We start from the raw sequence: 22896 nt of genomic DNA, 5'->3' as shown, positions 1-22896 counted from the left end.
AGAACACAAAGAAGTTTCTCAGAAAGCTTCTTTCTCTTTGTTATCGGAGGTTATTTCCTTTGGCCCTATAGTCTTTTAAGGGATCCGAAATATCTGTTCTCAGATTCCACAGAAATAAGGCTAGCAAAGAGATCTACGAAACACAGATGTAACTCTGTGAGATGAATTCACAGAACACTAAGCAGTTTCTCAGAAAGCTTTTTCCTGATTTCATCTGAGGATATTTCCTTTTTCACCATAGCCCTCTATGGGCTTCAAATATCACTTTGCCAATTCCACAAGAATTGTCTTACCGAAAGGCTTCTTGAGGGGAAAGCTGTAACTCTGTGAGATGATTTCACAGAACACAAAGAAGTTTCTCAGAAAGCTTCTTTCTCTTTGTTATCGGAGGATATTTCCTTTGGCCCTATAGTCTTCAAAGGGATCCGAAATATCTGTTCTCAGATTCCACAGAAATAAGGCTAGAAAAGAGATCTACGAAACACAGATGTAACTCTGTGAGATGGATTCACAGAACACTAAGCAGTTTCTCAGAAAGCTTCTTTCCAGATTTCATCTGAGGATATTTCCTTTTTAACCATAGCCCTCTATGGGCTTCCAAATATCACTTTGCCAATTTCACAAGAACTGTCTTAGCGAAAGGCTTCTTGAGGGGAAAGCTGTAACTCTGTGAGATGATTTCACAGAACACAAAGAAGTTTCTCAGAAAGCTTCTTTCTCTTTGTTATCGGAGGATATTTCCTTTGGCCCTATAGTCTTCAAAGGGATCCGAAATATCTGTTCTCAGATTCCACAGAAATAAGGCTAGCAAAGAGATCCACGAAATACAGATGTAACTCTGTGAGATGAATTCACAGAACACTAAGCAGTTTCTCAGAAAGCTTCTTTCCAGATGTCATCTGAGGATATTTCCTTTTTCACCATAGCCCTCTATGGGCTTCCAAATATCACTTTGCCAATTCCACAAGAACTGTCTTAGCGAAAGGCTTCTTGTGGAGAAAGCTATAACTCTGTGAGATGATTTCACAGAACACAAAGAAGTTTCTCAGAAAGCTTCTTTCTCTTTTGTTATCGGAGGATATTTCCTTTGGCCCTATAGTCTTCAAAGGGATCCGAAATATCTGTTCTCAGATTCCACAGAAATAAGGCTTACAAAGAGATCTACGAAACACAGATGTAACTCTGTGAGATGAATTCACAGAACACTAAGCAGTTTCTCAGAAAGCTTCTTTCCTGATTTCATCTGAGGATATTTCCTTTTTCACCATAGCCCTCTATGGGCTTCCAAATATCACTTTCCCAATTCCACAAGAACTGTCTTATCGAAAGGCTTCTTGAGGGGAAAGCTGTAACTCTGTGAGATGATTTCACAGAACACAAAGAAGTTTCTCAGAAAGCTTCTTTCTCTTTGTTATCGGAGGATATTTCCTTTGGCCCTATAGTCTTCAAAGGGATCCGAAATATCTGTTCTCAGATTCCACAGAAATAAGGCTAGCAAAGAGATCTATGAAACACAGATGTAACTCTGTGAGATGAATTCACAGAACACTAAGCAGTTTCTCAGAAAGCTTCTTTCCAGATTTCATCTGAGGATATTTCCTTTTTCACCGTAGCCCTCTATAGGCTTCCAAATATCACTTTGCCAATTCCACAAGAACTATCTTAGCGAAAGGCTTCTTGAGGGGAAAGCTGTAACTCTGTGAGATGATTTCACAGAACACAAAGAAGTTTCTCAGAAAGCTTCTTTCTCTTTGTTATCGGAGGATATTTCCTTTGGCCCTATAGTCTTCAAAGGGATCCGAAATATCTGTCCTCAGATTCCACAGAAATAAGGCTAGCAAAGAGATCCACGAAATACAGATGTAACTCTGTGAGATGAATTTACAGAACACTAAGCAGTTTCTCAGAAAGCTTCTTTCCAGATTTCATCTGAGGATATTTCCTTTTTCACCATCGCCCTCTATGGTCTTCCAAATATCAATTTGCCAATTCCACAAGAACTGTCTTAGCGAAAGGCTTCTTGAGGGGAAAGCTGTAACTCTGTGAGACGATTTCACAGAACACAAAGAAGTTTCTCAGAAAGCTTCTTTCTCTTTGTCATCGGAGGATATTTCCTTTGGCCCTATAGTCTTCAAAGGGATCCGAAATATCTGTTCTCAGATTCCACAGAAATAAGGCTAGCAAAGAGATCAACGAAATACAGATGTAACTCTGTGAGATGAATTCACAGAACACTAAGCAGTTTCTCAGAAAGCTTCTTTCCAGATTTCATCTGAGGATATATCCTATTTCACCATAGCCCTCTATGGGCTTCCAAGTATCACTTTGCCAATTCCACAAGAACTGTCTTACGGAAAGGCTTCTTGAGGGGAAAGCTATAACTCTGTGAGATGATTTCACAGAACACAAAGAAGTTTCTCAGAAAGCTTCTTTCTCTTTGTTATCGGAGGATATTTCCTTTGGCCCTATAGTCTTCAAAGGGATCCGAAATATCTGTTCTCAGATTCCACAGAAAAAAGGCTAGCAAAGAGATATACGAAATACAGATGTAACTCTGTGAGATGAATTCACAGAACACTAAGCAGTTTCTCAGAAAGCTTCTTTCCAGATTTCATCTGAGGATATTTCCTTTTTCACCGTAGCCCTCTAAGGGCTTCCAAATGTCACTTTGCCAATTCCACAAGAACTGTCTTAGCGAAAGGCTTCTTGAGGGGAAAGCTCTAACTCTGTGAGATGATTTCACAGAACACAAAGAAGTTTCTCAGAAAGCTTCTTTCTCTTTGTTATCGGAGGATATTTCCTTTGGCCCTATAGTCTTCAAAGGGATCCGAAATATCTGTTCTCAGATTCCACAGAAATAAGGCTTGCAAAGAGATCTACGAAACACAGATGTAACTCTGCGAGATGAATATACAGAACACTAAGCAGTTTCTCAGAAAGCTTCTTTCCAGATTTCATCTGAGGATATTTCCTTTTTCACCATAGCCCTCTATGGGCTTCCAAATATCACTTTGCCAATTCCACAAGAACTGCCTTAGCGAAAGGCTTCTTGAGGGGAAAGCTGTAACTCTGTGAGATGATTTCACAGAACACAAAGAAGTTTCTCAGAAAGCTTCTTTCTCTTTGTTATCGGAGGATATTTCCTTTGGCCCTATAGTCTTCAAAGCGATCCGAAATATCTGTTCTCAGATTCCACAGAAATAAGACTAGCAAAGAGATCTACGAAACACACATGTAACTCTGTGAGATGAATTCACAGAACACTAAGCAGTTTCTCAGAAAGCTTCTTTCCAGATTTCATCTGAGGATATTTCCTTTTTCACCATAGCCCTCTATGGGCTTCCAAATATCACTTTGCCAATTCCACAAGAACTGTCTTAGCGAAAGGCTTCTTGAGGGGAAAGCTGTCACTCTGTGAGATGATTTCACAGAACACAAAGACGTTTCTCAGAAAGCTTCTTTCTCTTTGTTATCGGAGGTTATTTCCTTTGGCCCTATAGTCTTCAAAGGGATCCGAAATATCTGTTCTCAGATTCCACAGAAATAAGGCTAGCAAAGAGATCTACGAAACACAGATGTAACTCTGTGAGATGAATTAACAGAACACTAAGCAGTTTCTCAGAAAGCTTCTTTCCAGATTTCATCTGAGGATATTTCCTTTTTCACCATAGCCCTCTATGGGCTTCCAAATATCACTTTGCCAATTCCACAAGAACTGCCTTAGCGAAAGGCTTCTTGAGGGGAAAGCTGTAACTCTGTGAGATGATTTCACAGAACACAAAGAAGTTTCTCAGAAAGCTTCTTTCTCTTTGTTATCGGAGGATATTTCCTTTGGCCCTATAGTCTTCAAAGCGATCCGAAATATCTGTTCTCAGATTCCACAGAAATAAGACTAGCAAAGAGATCTACGAAACACACATGTAACTCTGTGAGATGAATTCACAGAACACTAAGCAGTTTCTCAGAAAGCTTCTTTCCAGATTTCATCTGAGGATATTTCCTTTTTCACCATAGCCCTCTATGGGCTTCCAAATATCACTTTGCCAATTCCACAAGAACTGTCTTAGCGAAAGGCTTCTTGAGGGGAAAGCTGTCACTCTGTGAGATGATTTCACAGAACACAAAGACGTTTCTCAGAAAGCTTCTTTCTCTTTGTTATCGGAGGTTATTTCCTTTGGCCCTATAGTCTTCTAAGGGATCCGAAATATCTGTTTTCAGATTCCACAGAAATAAGGCTAGCAAAGAGATCTACGAAACACAGATGTAACTCTGTGAGATGAATTCACAGAACACTAAGCAGTTTCTCAGAAAGCTTCTTTCCTGATTTCATCTGAGGATATTTCCTTTTTCACCATAGCCCTCTACGGGCTTCCAAATATCACTTTGCCAATCCCACAAGAACTGTCTTAGCGAAAGGCTTCTTGAGGGGAAAGCTGTAACTCTGTGAGATGATTTCAAAGAACACAAAGAAGTTTCTCAGAAAGCTTCTTTCTCTTTGTTATCGGAGGATATTTCCTTTGGCCCTATAGTCTTCAAAGGGATCCGAAATATCTGTCCTCAGATTCCACAGAAATAAGGCTAGCAAAGAGATCTACGAAACACACATGTAACACTGTGAGATGAATTCACAGAACACTAAGCAGTTTCTTAGAAAGCTTCTTTCCAGATTTCATCTGAGGATATTTCCTTTTTCACCATAGCCCTCTATGGGCTTCCAAATATCACTTTGCCAATTCCACAAGAACTGTCTTACCGAAAGGCTTCTTGAGGGGAAAGCTATAACTCTGTGAGATGATTTCACAGAACACAAACAAGTTTCTCAGAAAGCTTCTTTCTCTTTGTTATCGGAGGATATTTCCTTTGGCCCTATAATCTTCAAAGGGGTCCGAAATATCTGTTCTCAGATTCCACAGAAATAAGGCTAGCAAAGAGATCTACGAAACACACATGTAACTCTGTGAGAAAAATTCACAGAACACTAAGCAGTTTCTCAGAAAGCTTCTTTCCAGATTTCATCTGAGGATATTTACTTTTCACCATAGCCTTCTATGGCTTCCTAATATCAATTTGCCAATTCTACAAGAACTATCTTAGCGAAAGGCTTCTTGAGGGGAAAGCTGTAACTCTGTGAGACGATTTCACAGAACACAAAGAAGTTTCTCAGAAAGCTTCTTTCTCTTTGTTATCGGAGGATATTTCCTTTGGCCCTATAGTCTTCAAAGGGATCCGAAATAGCTGTTCTCAGATTCCACAGAAATAAGGCTAGCAAAGAGATCTACGCAACACAAATGTAACTCTGTGAGATGAATTCACAGAACACTAAGCAGTTTCTCAGAAAGCTTCTTTCCAGATTTCATCTGAGGATATTTCCTTTTTCACCATAGCCCTCTATGGGCTTCCAAATGTCACTTTGCCAATTCCACAAGAACTGTCTTAGCGAAAGGCTTCTTGAGGGGAAAGCTCTAACTCTGTGAGATGATTTCACAGAACACAAAGAAGTTTCTCAGAAAGCTTCTTTCTCTTTGTTATCGGAGGATATTTCCTTTGGCCCTATAGTCTTCAAAGGGATCCGAAATATCTGTTCTCAGATTCCACAGAAATAAGGCTTGCAAAGAGATCTACGAAACACAGATGTAACTCTGCGAGATGAATATACAGAACACTAAGCAGTTTCTCAGAAAGCTTCTTTCCAGATTTCATCTGAGGATATTTCCTTTTTCACCATAGCCCTCTATGGGCTTCCAAATATCACTTTGTCAATTCCACAAGAACTGTCTTAGCGAAAGGCTTGTTGAGGGGAAAGCTGTAACTCTGTGAGATGATTTCACAGAACACAAAGAAGTTTCTCAGAAAGCTTCTTTCTCTTTGTTATCGGAGGATATTGCCTTTGGCCCTATAGTCTTCAAAGGGATACGAAATATCTGTTCTCAGATTCCAGAGAAATAAGGCTAGCAAAGAGATCCACGAAATACAGATGTAACTCTGTGAGATGAATTAACAGAACACTAAGCAGTTTCTCAGAAAGCTTCTTTCCAGATTTCATCTGAGGATATTTCCTTTTTCACCATAGCCCTCTATGGGCTTCCAAATATCACTTTGCCAATTCCACAAGAACTGCCTTAGCGAAAGGCTTCTTGAGGGGAAAGCTGTAACTCTGTGAGATGATTTCACAGAACACAAAGAAGTTTCTCAGAAAGCTTCTTTCTCTTTGTTATCGGAGGATATTTCCTTTGGCCCTATAGTCTTCAAAGCGATCCGAAATATCTGTTCTCAGATTCCACAGAAATAAGACTAGCAAAGAGATCTACGAAACACACATGTAACTCTGTGAGATGAATTCACAGAACACTAAGCAGTTTCTCAGAAAGCTTCTTTCCAGATTTCATCTGAGGATATTTCCTTTTTCACCATAGCCCTCTATGGGCTTCCAAATATCACTTTGCCAATTCCACAAGAACTGTCTTAGCGAAAGGCTTCTTGAGGGGAAAGCTGTCACTCTGTGAGATGATTTCACAGAACACAAAGACGTTTCTCAGAAAGCTTCTTTCTCTTTTTTATCGGAGGTTATTACCTTTGGCCCTATAGTCTTCTAAGGGATCCGAAATATCTGTTTTCAGATTCCACAGAAATAAGGCTAGCAAAGAGATCTACGAAACACAGATGTAACTCTGTGAGATGAATTCACAGAACACTAAGCAGTTTCTCAGAAAGCTTCTTTCCTGATTTCATCTGAGGATATTTCCTTTTTCACCATAGCCCTCTACGGGCTTCCAAATATCACTTTGCCAATCCCACAAGAACTGTCTTAGCGAAAGGCTTCTTGAGGGGAAAGCTGTAACTCTGTGAGATGATTTCAAAGAACACAAAGAAGTTTCTCAGAAAGCTTCTTTCTCTTTGTTATCGGAGGATATTTCCTTTGGCCCTATAGTCTTCAAAGGGATCCGAAATATCTGTCCTCAGATTCCACAGAAATAAGGCTAGCAAAGAGATCTACGAAACACACATGTAACACTGTGAGATGAATTCACAGAACACTAAGCAGTTTCTTAGAAAGCTTCTTTCCAGATTTCATCTGAGGATATTTCCTTTTTCACCATAGCCCTCTATGGGCTTCCAAATATCACTTTGCCAATTCCACAAGAACTGTCTTAGCGAAAGGCTTCTTGAGGGGAAAGCTGTAACTCTGTGAGATGATTTCACAGAACACAAAGAAGTTTCTCAGAAAGCTTCTTTCTCTTTGTTATCGGAGGATATTTCCTTTGGCCCTATAGTCTTCAAAGGGATCCGAAATATCTGTTCTCAGATTCCACAGATATAAGGCTAGCAAAGAGATCTACGAAACACAAATGTAACTCTGTGAGATGAATTAACAGAACACTAAGCAGTTTCTCAGAAAGCTTCTTTCCAGATTTCATCTGAGGATATTTCCTATTTCACCATAGCCCTCTATGGGCTTCCAAATATCACTTTGCCAATTCCACAAGAACTGTCTTACCGAAAGGCTTCTTGAGGGGAAAGCTATAACTCTGTGAGATGATTTCACAGAACACAAAAAAGTTTCTCAGAAAGCTTCTTTCTCTTTGTTATCGGAGGATATTTCCTTTGGCCCTATAATCTTCAAAGGGATCCGAAATATCTGTTCTCAGATTCCACAGAAATAAGGCTAGCAAAGAGATCTACGAAACACACATGTAACTCTGTGAGAAAAATTCACAGAACACTAAGCAGTTTCTCAGAAAGCTTCTTTCCAGATTTCATCTGAGGATATTTACCTTTCATCATAGCCTTCTATGGCTTCCTAATATCAATTTGCCAATTCTACAAGAACTATCTTAGCGAAAGGCTTCTTGAGGGGAAAGCTGTAACTCTGTGAGACGATTTCACAGAACACAAAGAAGTTTCTCAGAAAGCTTCTTTCTCTTTGTTATCGGAGGATATTTCCTTTGGCCCTATAGTCTTCAAAGGGATCCGAAATAGCTGTTCTCAGATTCCACAGAAATAAGGCTAGCAAAGAGATCTACGCAACACACATGTAACTCTGTGAGATGAATTCACAGAACACTAAGCAGTTTCTCAGAAAGCTTCTTTCCAGATTTCATCTGAGGATATTTCCTTTTTCACCATAGCCCTCTATGGGCTTCCAAATATCACTTTGCCAATTCCACAAGAACTGTCTTAGCGAAAGGCTTCTTGAGGGGAAGGCTGTAACTCTGTGAGATGATTTCACAGAACACAAAGAAGTTTCTCAGAAAGCTTCTTTCTCTTTGTTATCGGAGGATATTTCCTTTGGCCCTATAGTCTTCAAAGGGATCCAAAATATCTGTTCTCAGATTCCACAGAAATAAGGCTAGCAAAGAGATCTACGAAACACACATGTAACTCTGTGAGACGAATTCACAGAACACTAAGCAGTTTCTCAGAAAGCTTCTTTCCAGATTTCATCTGAGGATATTTCCTTTTTCACCATAGCCCTCTATGAGCTTCCAAATATCACTTTGCCAATTCCACAAGAACTGTCTTAGCGAAAGGCTTATTGAGTGGAAAGCTGTCACTCTGTGAGATGATTTCACAGAACACAAAGAAGTTTCTCAGAAAGCTTCTTTCTCTTTGTTATCGGAGGTTATTTCCTTTGGCCCTATAGTCTTCTAAGGGATCCGAAATATCTGTTCTCAGATTCCACAGAAATAAGGCTAGCAAAGAGATCTACGAAACACAGATGTAACTCTGTGAGATGAATTCACAGAACACTAAGCAGTTTCTCAGAAAGCTTTTTCCTGATTTCATCTGAGGATATTTCCTTTTTCACCATAGCCCTCTAAGGGCTTCCAAATATCACTTTGCCAATTCCACAAGAACTGTCTTAGCGAAAGGCTTCTTGAGGGGAAAGCTGTAACTCTGTGAGATGATTTCACAGAACACAAAGAAGTTTCTCAGAAAGCTTCTTTCTCTTTGTTATCGGAGGATATTTCCTTTGGCCCTATAGTCTTCAAAGGGATCCGAAATATCTGTTCTCAGATTCCACAGAAATAAGGCTAGCAAAGAGATCTACGAAACACAGATGTAACTCTGTGAGATGGATTCACAGAACACTAAGCAGTTTCTCAGAAAGCTTCTTTCCAGATTTCATCTGAGGATATTTCCTTTTTAACCATAGCCCTCTATGGGCTTCCAAATATCACTTTGCCAATTTCACAAGAACTGTCTTAGCGAAAGGCTTCTTGAGGGGAAAGCTGTAACTCTGTGAGATGATTTCACAGAACACAAAGAAGTTTCTCAGAAAGCTTCTTTCTCTTTGTTATCGGAGGATATTTCCTTTGGCCCTATAGTCTTCAAAGGGATCCGAAATATCTGTTCTCAGATTCCACAGAAATAAGGCTAGCAAAGAGATCCACGAAATACAGATGTAACTCTGTGAGATGAATTCACAGAACACTAAGCAGTTTCTCAGAAAGCTTCTTTCCAGATGTCATCAGAGGATATTTCCTTTTTCACCATAGCCCTCTATGGGCTTCCAAATATCACTTTGCCAATTCCACAAGAACTGTCTTAGCGAAAGGCTTCTTGTGGAGAAAGCTATAACTCTGTGAGATGATTTCACAGAACACAAAGAAGTTTCTCAGAAAGCTTCTTTCTCTTTTGTTATCGGAGGATATTTCCTTTGGCCCTATAGTCTTCAAAGGGATCCGAAATATCTGTTCTCAGATTCCACAGAAATAAGGCTTACAAAGAGATCTACGAAACACAGATGTAACTCTGTGAGATGAATTCACAGAACACTAAGCAGTTTCTCAGAAAGCTTCTTTCCATATTTCATCTGAGGATATTTCCTTTTTCACCATAGCCCTCTATGGGCTTCCAAATATCACTTTCCCAATTCCACAAGAACTGTCTTATCGAAAGGCTTCTTGAGGGGAAAGCTGTAACTCTGTGAGATGATTTCACAGAACACAAAGAAGTTTCTCAGAAAGCTTCTTTCTCTTTGTTATCGGAGGATATTTCCTTTGGCCCTATAGTCTTCAAAGGGATCCGAAATATCTGTTCTCAGATTCCACAGAAATAAGGCTAGCAAAGAGATCTATGAAACACAGATGTAACTCTGTGAGATGAATTCACAGAACACTAAGCAGTTTCTCAGAAAGCTTCTTTCCAGATTTCATCTGAGGATATTTCCTTTTTCACCGTAGCCCTCTATGGGCTTCCAAATATCACTTTGCCAATTCCACAAGAACTGTCTTAGCGAAAGGCTTCTTGAGGGGAAAGCTGTAACTCTGTGAGATGATTTCACAGAACACAAAGAAGTTTCTCAGAAAGCTTCTTTCTCTTTGTTATCGGAATATATTTCCTTTGGCCCTATAGTCTTCAAAGGGATCCGAAATATCTGTTCTCAGATTCCACAGAAATAAGGCTTACAAAGAGATCTACGAAACACAGATGTAACTCTGTGAGATGAATTCACAGAACACTAAGCAGTTTCTCAGAAAGCTTCTTTCCAGATTTCATCTGAGGATATTTCCTTTTTCACCATAGCCCTCTATGGGCTTCCAAATATCACTTTCCCAATTCCACAAGAAGTGTCTTATCGAAAGGCTTCTTGAGGGGAAAGCTGTAACTCTGTGGGATGATTTCACAGAACACAAAGAAGTTTCTCAGAAAGCTTCTTTCTCTTTGTTATCGGAGGATATTTCCTTTGGCCCTATAGTCTTCAAAGGGATCCGAAATATCTGTTCTCAGATTCCACAGAAATAAGGCTAGCAAAGAGATGTATGAAACACAGATGTAACTCTGTGAGATGAATTCACAGAACACTAAGCAGTTTCTCAGAAAGCTTCTTTCCAGATTTCATCTGAGGATATTTCCTTTTTCACCGTAGCCCTCTATGGGCTTCCAAATATCACTTTGCCAATTCCACAAGAACTGCCTTAGCGAAAGGCTTCTTGAGGGGAAAGCTGTAACTCTGTGAGATGATTTCACAGAACACAAAGAAGTTTCTCAGAAAGCTTCTTTCTCTTTGTTATCGGAGGATATTTCCTTTGGCCCTATAGTCTTCAAAGGGATCCGACATATCTGTTCTCAGATTCCACAGAAATAAGGCTTGCAAAGAGATCTACGAAACACAGATGTAACTCTGCGAGATGAATATACAGAACACTAAGCAGTTTCTCAGAAAGCTTCTTTCCAGATTTCATCTGAGGATATTTCCTTTTTCACCATAGCCCTCTATGGGCTTCCAAATATCACTTTGTCAATTCCACAAGAACTGTCTTAGCGAAAGGCTTGTTGAGGGGAAAGCTGTAACTCTGTGAGATGATTTCACAGAACACAAAGAAGTTTCTCAGAAAGCTTCTTTCTCTTTGTTATCGGAGGATATTTCCTTTGGCCCTATAGTCTTCAAAGGGATACGAAATATCTGTTCTCAGATTCCAGAGAAATAAGGCTAGCAAAGAGATCCACGAAATACAGATGTAACTCTGTGAGATGAATTAACAGAACACTAAGCAGTTTCTCAGAAAGCTTCTTTCCAGATTTCATCTGAGGATATTTCCTTTTTCACCATAGCCCTCTATGGGCTTCCAAATATCACTTTGCCAATTCCACAAGAACTGCCTTAGCGAAAGGCTTCTTGAGGGGAAAGCTGTAACTCTGTGAGATGATTTCACAGAACACAAAGAAGTTTCTCAGAAACCTTCTTTCTCTTTGTTATCGGAGGATATTTCCTTTGGCCCTATAGTCTTCAAAGCGATCCGAAATATCTGTTCTCAGATTCCACAGAAATAAGACTAGCAAAGAGATCTACGAAACACACATGTAACTCTGTGAGATGAATTCACAGAACACTAAGCAGTTTCTCAGAAAGCTTCTTTCCAGATTTCATCTGAGGATATTTCCTTTTTCACCATAGCCCTCTATGGGCTTCCAAATATCACTTTGCCAATTCCACAAGAACTGTCTTAGCGAAAGGCTTCTTGAGGGGAAAGCTGTCACTCTGTGAGATGATTTCACAGAACACAAAGACGTTTCTCAGAAAGCTTCTTTCTCTTTGTTATCGGAGGTTATTTCCTTTGGCCCTATAGTCTTCTAAGGGATCCGAAATATCTGTTTTCAGATTCCACAGAAATAAGGCTAGCAAAGAGATCTACGAAACACAGATGTAACTCTGTGAGATGAATTCACAGGAAACTAAGCAGTTTCTCAGAAAGCTTCTTTCCAGATTTCATCTGAGGATATTTCCTTTTTCACCATAGCCCTCTATGGGCTTCCAAATATCACTTTCCCAATTCCACAAGAACTGTCTTATCGAAAGGCTTCTTGAGGGGAAAGCTGTAACTCTGTGAGATGATTTCACAGAACACAAAGAAGTTTCTCAGAAAGCTTCTTTCTCTTTGTTATCGGAGGATATTTCCTTTGGCCCTATAGTCTTCAAAGGGATCCGAAATATCTGTTCTCAGATTCCACAGAAATAAGGCTAGCAAAGAGATCTATGAAACACAGATGTAACTCTGTGAGATGAATTCACAGAACACTAAGCAGTTTCTCAGAAAGCTTCTTTCCAGATTTCATCTGAGGATATTTCCTTTTTCACCGTAGCCCTCTATGGGCTTCCAAATATCACTTTGCCAATTCCACAAGAACTGTCTTAGCAAAAGGCTTCTTGAGGGGAAAGCTGTAAGTCTGTGAGATGATTTCACAGAACACAAAGAAGTTTCTCAGAAAGCTTCTTTCTCTTTGTTATCGGAGGACATTTCCTTTGGCCCTATAGTCTTCAAAGGGATCCGACATATCTGTTCTCAGATTCCACAGAAATAAGGCTTGCAAAGAGATCTACGAAACACAGATGTGACTCTGCGAGATGAATATACAGAACACTAAGCAGTTTCTCAGAAAGCTTCTTTCCAGATTTCATCTGAGGATATTTCCTTTTTCACCATAGCCCTCTATGGGCTTCCAAATATCACTTTGTCAATTCCACAAGAACTGTCTTAGCGAAAGGCTTGTTGAGGGGAAAGCTGTAACTCTGTGAGATGATTTCACAGAACACAAAGAAGTTTCTCAGAAAGCTTCTTTCTCTTTGTTATCGGAGGATATTTCCTTTGGCCCTATAGTCTTCAAAGGGATACGAAATATCTGTTCTCAGATTCCAGAGAAATAAGGCTAGCAAAGAGATCCACGAAATACAGACGTAACTCTGTGAGATGAATTAACAGAACACTAAACAGTTTCTCAGAAAGCTTCTTTCCAGATTTCATCTGAGGATATTTCCTTTTTCACCATAGCCCTCTATGGGCTTCCAAATATCACTTTGCCAATTCCACAAGAACTGTCTTAGCGAAAGGCTTCTTGAGGGGAAAGCTGTAACTCTGTGAGATGATTTCACAGAACACAAAGAAGTTTCTCAGAAAGCTTCTTTCTCTTTGTTATCGGAGGATATTTCCTTTGGCCCTATAGTCTTCTAAGGGATCCGAAATATCTGTTTTCATATTCCACAGAAATAAGGCTAGCAAAGAGATCTACGAAACACCGATGTAACTCTGTGAGATGAATTCACAGAACACTAAGCAGTTTCTCAGAAAGCTTCTTTCCTGATTTCATCTGAGGATATTTCCTTTTTCACCATAGCCCTCTATGGGCTTCCAAATATCACTTTGCCAATTCCACAAGAACTGTCTTACCGAAAGGCTTTTGAGGGGAAAGCTATAACTCTGTGAGATGATTTCACAGAACACAAAGAAGTTTCTCAGAAAGCTTCTTTCTCTTTGTTATCGGAGGATATTTCCTTTGGGCCTATAGTCTTCTAAGGGATCCGAAATATCTGTTCTCAGATTCCACAGAAATAAGGCTAGCAAAGAGATCTACGAAACACATAAGTAACTCTGTGAGATAAATTCACAGAACACTAAGCAGTTTCTCAGAAAGCTTCTTTCCAGATTTCATCTGAGGATATTTCCTTTTTCACCATAGCCCTCTATGGGCTTCCAAATATCACTTTGCCAATTCCACAAGAACTGCCTTAGCGAAAGGCTTCTTGAGGGGAAAGCTGTAACTCTGTGAGATGATTTCACAGAACACAAAGAAGTTTCTCAGAAAGCTTCTTTCTCTTTGTTATCGGAGGATATTTCCTTTGGCCCTATAGTCTTCAAAGCGATCCGAAATATCTGTTCTCAGATTCCACAGAAATAAGACTAGCAAAGAGATCTACGAAACACACATGTAACTCTGTGAGATGAATTCACAGAACACTAAGCAGTTTCTCAGAAAGCTTCTTTCCAGATTTCATCTGAGGATATTTCCTTTTTCACCATAGCCCTCTACGGGCTTCCAAATATCACTTTGCCAATTCCACAAGAACTGTCTTAGCGAAAGGCTTCTTGAGGGGAAAGCTGTAACTCTGTGAGATGATTTCAAAGAACACAAAGAAGTTTCTCAGAAAGCTTCTTTCTCTTTGTTATCGGAGGATATTTCCTTTGGCCCTATAGTCTTCAAAGGGATCCGAAATATCTGTCCTCAGATTCCACAGAAATAAGGCTAGCAAAGAGATCTACGAAACACACATGTAACACTGTGAGATGAATTCACAGAACACTAAGCAGTTTCTTAGAAAGCTTCTTTCCAGATTTCATCTGAGGATATTTCCTTTTTCACCATAGCCCTCTATGGGCTTCCAAATATCACTTTGCCAATTCCACAAGAACTGTCTTAGCGAAAGGCTTCTTGAGGGGAAAGCTGTAACTCTGTGAGATGATTTCACAGAACACAAAGAAGTTTCTCAGAAAGCTTCTTTCTCTTTGTTATCGGAGGATATTTCCTTTGGCCCTATAGTCTTCAAAGGGATCCGAAATATCTGTTCTCAGATTCCACAGAAATAAGACTAGCAAAGAGATCTACGAAACACAGATGTAACTCTGTGAGATGAATTCACAGAACACTAAGCAGTTTCTCAGAAAGCTTCTTTCCAGATTTCATCTGAGGATATTTCCTTTTTCACCATAGCCCTCTATGGGCTTCCAAATATCACTTTGCCAATTCCACAAGAACTGCCTTAGCGAAAGGCTTCTTGAGGGGAAAGCTGTCACTCTGTGAGATGATTTCAGAGAACACAAAGACGTTTCTCAGAAAGCTTCTTTCTCTTTGTTATCGGATGTTATTTCCTTTGGCCCTATAGTTTTCTAAGGGATACGAAATATCTGTTTTCAGATTCCAAAGAAATAAGGCTAGCAAAGAGATCTATGAAACACAGATGTAACTCTGTGAGATGAATTCACAGAACACTAAGCAGTTTCTCAGAAAGCTTCTTTTCTGATTTCATCTGAGGATATTTCCTTTTTCACCATAGCCCTCTATGGGCTTCCAAATATCACTTTGCCAATTCCACAAGAACTGTCTTAGCGAAAGGCTTCTTGAGGGGAAAGCTGTAACTCTGTGAGATGATTTCACAGAACACAAAGAAGTTTCTCAGAAAGCTTCTTTCTCTTTGTTATCGGAGGATATTTCCTTTGGCCCTATAGTCTTCAAAGGGATCCGAAATATCTGTTCTCAGATTCCACAGATATAAGGCTAGCAAAGAGATCTACGAAACACAAATGTAACTCTGTGAGATGAATTAACAGAACACTAAGCAGTTTCTCAGAAAGCTTCTTTCCAGATTTCATCTGAGGATATTTCCTATTTCACCATAGCCCTCTATGGGCTTCCAAATATCACTTTGCCAATTCCACAAGAACTGTCTTACCGAAAGGCTTCTTGAGGGGAAAGCTATAACTCTGTGAGATGATTTCACAGAGCACAAACAAGTTTCTCAGAAAGCTTCTTTCTCTTTGTTATCGGAGGGTATTTCCTTTGGCCCTATAATCTTCAAAGGGATCCGAAATATCTGTTCTCAGATTCCACAGAAATAAGGCTAGCAAAGAGATCTACGAAACACACATGTAACTCTGTGAGAAAAATTCACAGAACACTAAGCAGTTTCTCAGAAAGCTTCTTTCCAGATTTCATCTGAGGATATTTACTTTTTCACCATAGCCTTCTATGGCTTCCTAATATCAATTTCCCAATTCTACAAGAACTATCTTAGCGAAAGGCTTCTTGAGGGGAAAGCTGTAACTCTGTGAGACGATTTCACAGAACACAAAGAAGTTTCTCAGAAAGCTTCTTTCTCTTTGTTATCGGAGGATATTTCCTTTGGCCCTATAGTCTTCAAAGGGATCCGAAATAGCTGTTCTCAGATTCCACAGAAATAAGGCTAGCAAAGAGATCTACGCAACACACATGTAACTCTGTGAGATGAATTCACAGAACACTAAGCAGTTTCTCAGAAAGCTTCTTTCCAGATTTCATCTGAGGATATTTCCTTTTTCACCATAGCCCTCTATGGGCTTCCAAATATCACTTTGCCAATTCCACAAGAACTGTCTTAGCGAAAGGCTTCTTGAGGGGAAGGCTGTAACTCTGTGAGATGATTTCACAGAACACAAAGAAGTTTCTCAGAAAGCTTCTTTCTCTTTGTTATCGGAGGATATTTCCTTTGGCCCTATAGTCTTCAAAGGGATCCAAAATATCTGTTCTCAGATTCCACAGAAATAAGGCTAGCAAAGAGATCTACGAAACACACATGTAACTCTGTGAGACGAATTCACAGAACACTAAGCAGTTTCTCAGAAAGCTTCTTTCCAGATTTCATCTGAGGATATTTCCTTTTTCACCATAGCCCTCTATGAGCTTCCAAATATCACTTTGCCAATTCCACAAGAACTGTCTTAGCGAAAGGCTTCTTGAGTGGAAAGCTGTCACTCTGTGAGATGATTTCACAGAACACAAAGAAGTTTCTCAGAAAGCTTCTTTCTCTTTGTTATCGGAGGTTATTTCCTTTGGCCCTATAGTCTTTTAAGGGATCCGAAATATCTGTTCTCAGATTCCACAGAAATAAGGCTAGCAAAGAGATCTACGAAACACAGATGTAACTCTGTGAGATGAATTCACAGAACACTAAGCAGTTTCTCAGAAAGCTTTTTCCTGATTTCATCTGAGGATATTTCCTTTTTCACCATAGCCCTCTATGGGCTTCAAATATCACTTTGCCAATTCCACAAGAATTGTCTTACCGAAAGGCTTCTTGAGGGGAAAGCTGTAACTCTGTGAGATGATTTCACAGAACACAAAGAAGTTTCTCAGAAAGCTTCTTTCTCTTTGTTATCGGAGGATATTTCCTTTGGCCCTATAGTCTTCAAAGGGATCCGAAATATCTGTTCTCAGATTCCACAGAAATAAGGCTAGAAAAGAGATCTACGAAACACAGATGTAACTCTGTGAGATGAATTCACAGAACACTAAGCAGTTTCTCAGAAAGCTTCTTTCCAGATTTCATCTGAGGATATTTCCTTTTTAACCATAGCCCTCTATGGGCTTCCAAATATCACTTTGCCAATTTCACAAGAACTGTCTTAGCGAAAGGCTTCTTGAGGGGAAAGCTGTAACTCTGTGAGATGATTTCACAGAACACAAAGAAGTTTCTCAGAAAGCTTCTTTCTCTTTGTTATCGGAGGATATTTCCTTTGGCCCTATAGTCTTCAAAGGGATCCGAAATATCTGTTCTCAGATTCCAGAGAAATAAGGCTAGCAAAGAGGTCCACGAAATACAGATGTAACTCTGTGAGATGAATTCACAGAACACTAAGCAGTTTCTCAGAAAGCTTCTTTCCAGATGTCATCTGAGGATATTTCCTTTTTCACCATAGCCCTCTATGGGCTTCCAAATATCACTTTGCCAATTCCACAAGAACTGTCTTAGCGAAAGGCTTCTTGTGGAGAAAGCTATAACTCTGTGAGATGATTTCACAGAACACAAAGAAGTTTCTCAGAAAGCTTCTTTCTCTTTTGTTATCGGAGGATATTTCCTTTGGCCCTATAGTCTTCAAAGGGATCCGAAATATCTGTTCTCAGATTCCACAGAAATAAGGCTTACAAAGAGATCTACGAAACACAGATGTAACTCTGTGAGATGAATTCACAGAACACTAAGCAGTTTCTCAGAAAGCTTCTTTCCTGATTTCATCTGAGGATATTTCCTTTTTCACCATAGCCCTCTATGGGCTTCCAAATATCACTTTCCCAATTCCACAAGAACTGTCTTATCGAAAGGCTTCTTGAGGGGAAAGCTGTAACTCTGTGAGATGATTTCACAGAACACAAAGAAGTTTCTCAGAAAGCTTCTTTCTCTTTGTTATCGGAGGATATTTCCTTTGGCCCTATAGTCTTCAAAGGGATCCGAAATATCTGTTCTCAGATTCCACAGAAATAAGGCTAGCAAAGAGATCTATGAAACACAGATGTAACTCTGTGAGATGAATTCACAGAACACTAAGCAGTTTCTCAGAAAGCTTCTTTCCAGATTTCATCTGAGGATATTTCCTTTTTCACCGTAGCCCTCTATAGGCTTCCAAATATCACTTTGCCAATTCCACAAGAACTGTCTTAGCGAAAGGCTTCTTGAGGGGAAAGCTGTAACTCTGTGAGATGATTTCACAGAACACAAAGAAGTTTCTCAGAAAGCTTCTTTCTCTTTGTTATCGGAGGATATTTCCTTTGGCCCTATAGTCTTCAAAGGGATCCGAAATATCTGTCCTCAGATTCCACAGAAATAAGGCTAGCAAAGAGATCCACGAAATACAGATGTAACTCTGTGAGATGAATTTACAGAACACTAAGCAGTTTCTCAGAAAGCTTCTTTCCAGATTTCATCTGAGGATATTTCCTTTTTCACCATCGCCCTCTATGGTCTTCCAAATATCAATTTGCCAATTCCACAAGAACTGTCTTAGCGAAAGGCTTCTTGAGGGGAAAGCTGTAACTCTGTGAGACGATTTCACAGAACACAAAGAAGTTTCTCAGAAAGCTTCTTTCTCTTTGTCATCGGAGGATATTTCCTTTGGCCCTATAGTCTTCAAAGGGATCCGAAATATCTGTTCTCAGATTCCACAGAAATAAGGCTAGCAAAGAGATCAACGAAATACAGATGTAACTCTGTGAGATGAATTCACAGAACACTAAGCAGTTTCTCAGAAAGCTTCTTTCCAGATTTCATCTGAGGATATATCCTATTTCACCATAGCCCTCTATGGGCTTCCAAGTATCACTTTGCCAATTCCACAAGAACTGTCTTACGGAAAGGCTTCTTGAGGGGAAAGCTATAACTCTGTGAGATGATTTCACAGAACACAAAGAAGTTTCTCAGAAAGCTTCTTTCTCTTTGTTATCGGAGGATATTTCCTTTGGCCCTATAGTCTTCAAAGGGATCCGAAATATCTGTTCTCAGATTCCACAGAAAAAAGGCTAGCAAAGAGATATACGAAATACAGATGTAACTCTGTGAGATGAATTCACAGAACACTAAGCAGTTTCTCAGAAAGCTTCTTTCCAGATTTCATCTGAGGATATTTCCTTTTTCACCGTAGCCCTCTAAGGGCTTCCAAATGTCACTTTGCCAATTCCACAAGAACTGTCTTAGCGAAAGGCTTCTTGAGGGGAAAGCTCTAACTCTGTGAGATGATTTCACAGAACACAAAGAAGTTTCTCAGAAAGCTTCTTTCTCTTTGTTATCGGAGGATATTTCCTTTGGCCCTATAGTCTTCAAAGGGATCCGAAATATCTGTTCTCAGATTCCACAGAAATAAGGCTTGCAAAGAGATCTACGAAACACATATGTAACTCTGCGAGATGAATATACAGAACACTAAGCAGTTTCTCAGAAAGCTTCTTTCCAGATTTCATCTGAGGATATTTCCTTTTTCACCATAGCCCTCTATGGGCTTCCAAATATCACTTTGCCAATTCCACAAGAACTGCCTTAGCGAAAGGCTTCTTGAGGGGAAAGCTGTAACTCTGTGAGATGATTTCACAGAACACAAAGAAGTTTCTCAGAAAGCTTCTTTCTCTTTGTTATCGGAGGATATTTCCTTTGGCCCTATAGTCTTCAAAGCGATCCGAAATATCTGTTCTCAGATTCCACAGAAATAAGACTAGCAAAGAGATCTACGAAACACACATGTAACTCTGTGAGATGAATTCACAGAACACTAAGCAGTTTCTCAGAAAGCTTCTTTCCAGATTTCATCTGAGGATATTTCCTTTTTCACCATAGCCCTCTATGGGCTTCCAAATATCACTTTGCCAATTCCACAAGAACTGTCTTAGCGAAAGGCTTCTTGAGGGGAAAGCTGTCACTCTGTGAGATGATTTCACAGAACACAAAGACGTTTCTCAGAAAGCTTCTTTCTCTTTGTTATCGGAGGTTATTTCCTTTGGCCCTATAGTCTTCAAAGGGATCCGAAATATCTGTTCTCAGATTCCACAGAAATAAGGCTAGCAAAGAGATCTACGAAACACAGATGTAACTCTGTGAGATGAATTAACAGAACACTAAGCAGTTTCTCAGAAAGCTTCTTTCCAGATTTCATCTGAGGATATTTCCTTTTTCACCATAGCCCTCTATGGGCTTCCAAATATCACTTTGCCAATTCCACAAGAACTGCCTTAGCGAAAGGCTTCTTGAGGGGAAAGCTGTAACTCTGTGAGATGATTTCACAGAACACAAAGAAGTTTCTCAGAAAGCTTCTTTCTCTTTGTTATCGGAGGATATTTCCTTTGGCCCTATAGTCTTCAAAGCGATCCGAAATATCTGTTCTCAGATTCCACAGAAATAAGACTAGCAAAGAGATCTACGAAACACACATGTAACTCTGTGAGATGAATTCACAGAACACTAAGCAGTTTCTCAGAAAGCTTCTTTCCAGATTTCATCTGAGGATATTTCCTTTTTCACCATAGCCCTCTATGGGCTTCCAAATATCACTTTGCCAATTCCACAAGAACTGTCTTAGCGAAAGGCTTCTTGAGGGGAAAGCTGTCACTCTGTGAGATGATTTCACAGAACACAAAGACGTTTCTCAGAAAGCTTCTTTCTCTTTGTTATCGGAGGTTATTTCCTTTGGCCCTATAGTCTTCTAAGGGATCCGAAATATCTGTTTTCAGATTCCACAGAAATAAGGCTAGCAAAGAGATCTACGAAACACAGATGTAACTCTGTGAGATGAATTCACAGAACACTAAGCAGTTTCTCAGAAAGCTTCTTTCCAGATTTCATCTGAGGATATTTCCTTTTTCACCATAGCCCTCTACGGGCTTCCAAATATCACTTTGCCAATCCCACAAGAACTGTCTTAGCGAAAGGCTTCTTGAGGGGAAAGCTGTAACTCTGTGAGATGATTTCAAAGAACACAAAGAAGTTTCTCAGAAAGCTTCTTTCTCTTTGTTATCGGAGGATATTTCCTTTGGCCCTATAGTCTTCAAAGGGATCCGAAATATCTGTCCTCAGATTCCACAGAAATAAGGCTAGCAAAGAGATCTACGAAACACACATGTAACACTGTGAGATGAATTCACAGAACACTAAGCAGTTTCTTAGAAAGCTTCTTTCCAGATTTCATCTGAGGATATTTCCTTTTTCACCATAGCCCTCTATGGGCTTCCAAATATCACTTTGCCAATTCCACAAGAACTGTCTTACCGAAAGGCTTCTTGAGGGGAAAGCTATAACTCTGTGAGATGATTTCACAGAACACAAACAAGTTTCTCAGAAAGCTTCTTTCTCTTTGTTATCGGAGGATATTTCCTTTGGCCCTATAATCTTCAAAGGGGTCCCAAATATCTGTTCTCAGATTCCACAGAAATAAGGCTAGCAAAGAGATCTACGAAACACACATGTAACTCTGTGAGAAAAATTCACAGAACACTAAGCAGTTTCTCAGAAAGCTTCTTTCCAGATTTCATCTGAGGATATTTACTTTTCACCATAGCCTTCTATGGCTTCCTAATATCAATTTGCCAATTCTACAAGAACTATCTTAGCGAAAGGCTTCTTGAGGGGAAAGCTGTAACTCTGTGAGACGATTTCACAGAACACAAAGAAGTTTCTCAGAAAGCTTCTTTCTCTTTGTTATCGGAGGATATTTCCTTTGGCCCTATAGTCTTCAAAGGGATCCGAAATAGCTGTTCTCAGATTCCACAGAAATAAGGCTAGCAAAGAGATCTACGCAACACAAATGTAACTCTGTGAGATGAATTCACAGAACACTAAGCAGTTTCTCAGAAAGCTTCTTTCCAGATTTCATCTGAGGATATTTCCTTTTTCACCATAGCCCTCTATGGGCTTCCAAATGTCACTTTGCCAATTCCACAAGAACTGTCTTAGCGAAAGGCTTCTTGAGGGGAAAGCTCTAACTCTGTGAGATGATTTCACAGAACACAAAGAAGTTTCTCAGAAAGCTTCTTTCTCTTTGTTATCGGAGGATATTTCCTTTGGCCCTATAGTCTTCAAAGGGATCCGAAATATCTGTTCTCAGATTCCAGAGAAATAAGGCTTGCAAAGAGATCTACGAAACACAGATGTAACTCTGCGAGATGAATATACAGAACACTAAGCAGTTTCTCAGAAAGCTTCTTTCCAGATTTCATCTGAGGATATTTCCTTTTTCACCATAGCCCTCTATGGGCTTCCAAATATCACTTTGTCAATTCCACAAGAACTGTCTTAGCGAAAGGCTTGTTGAGGGGAAAGCTGTAACTCTGTGAGATGATTTCACAGAACACAAAGAAGTTTCTCAGAAAGCTTCTTTCTCTTTGTTATCGGAGGATATTTCCTTTGGCCCTATAGTCTTCAAAGGGATACGAAATATCTGTTCTCAGATTCCAGAGAAATAAGGCTAGCAAAGAGATCCACGAAATACAGATGTAACTCTGTGAGATGAATTAACAGAACACTAAGCAGTTTCTCAGAAAGCTTCTTTCCAGATTTCATCTGAGGATATTTCCTTTTTCACCATAGCCCTCTATGGGCTTCCAAATATCACT

Source organism: Macaca mulatta, chromosome 2, assembly GCF_049350105.2.
Source record: "Macaca mulatta isolate MMU2019108-1 chromosome 2, T2T-MMU8v2.0, whole genome shotgun sequence".
Classification (NCBI taxonomy): domain Eukaryota; kingdom Metazoa; phylum Chordata; class Mammalia; order Primates; family Cercopithecidae; genus Macaca; species Macaca mulatta.
This window is presented reverse-complemented; position numbering follows the sequence as displayed.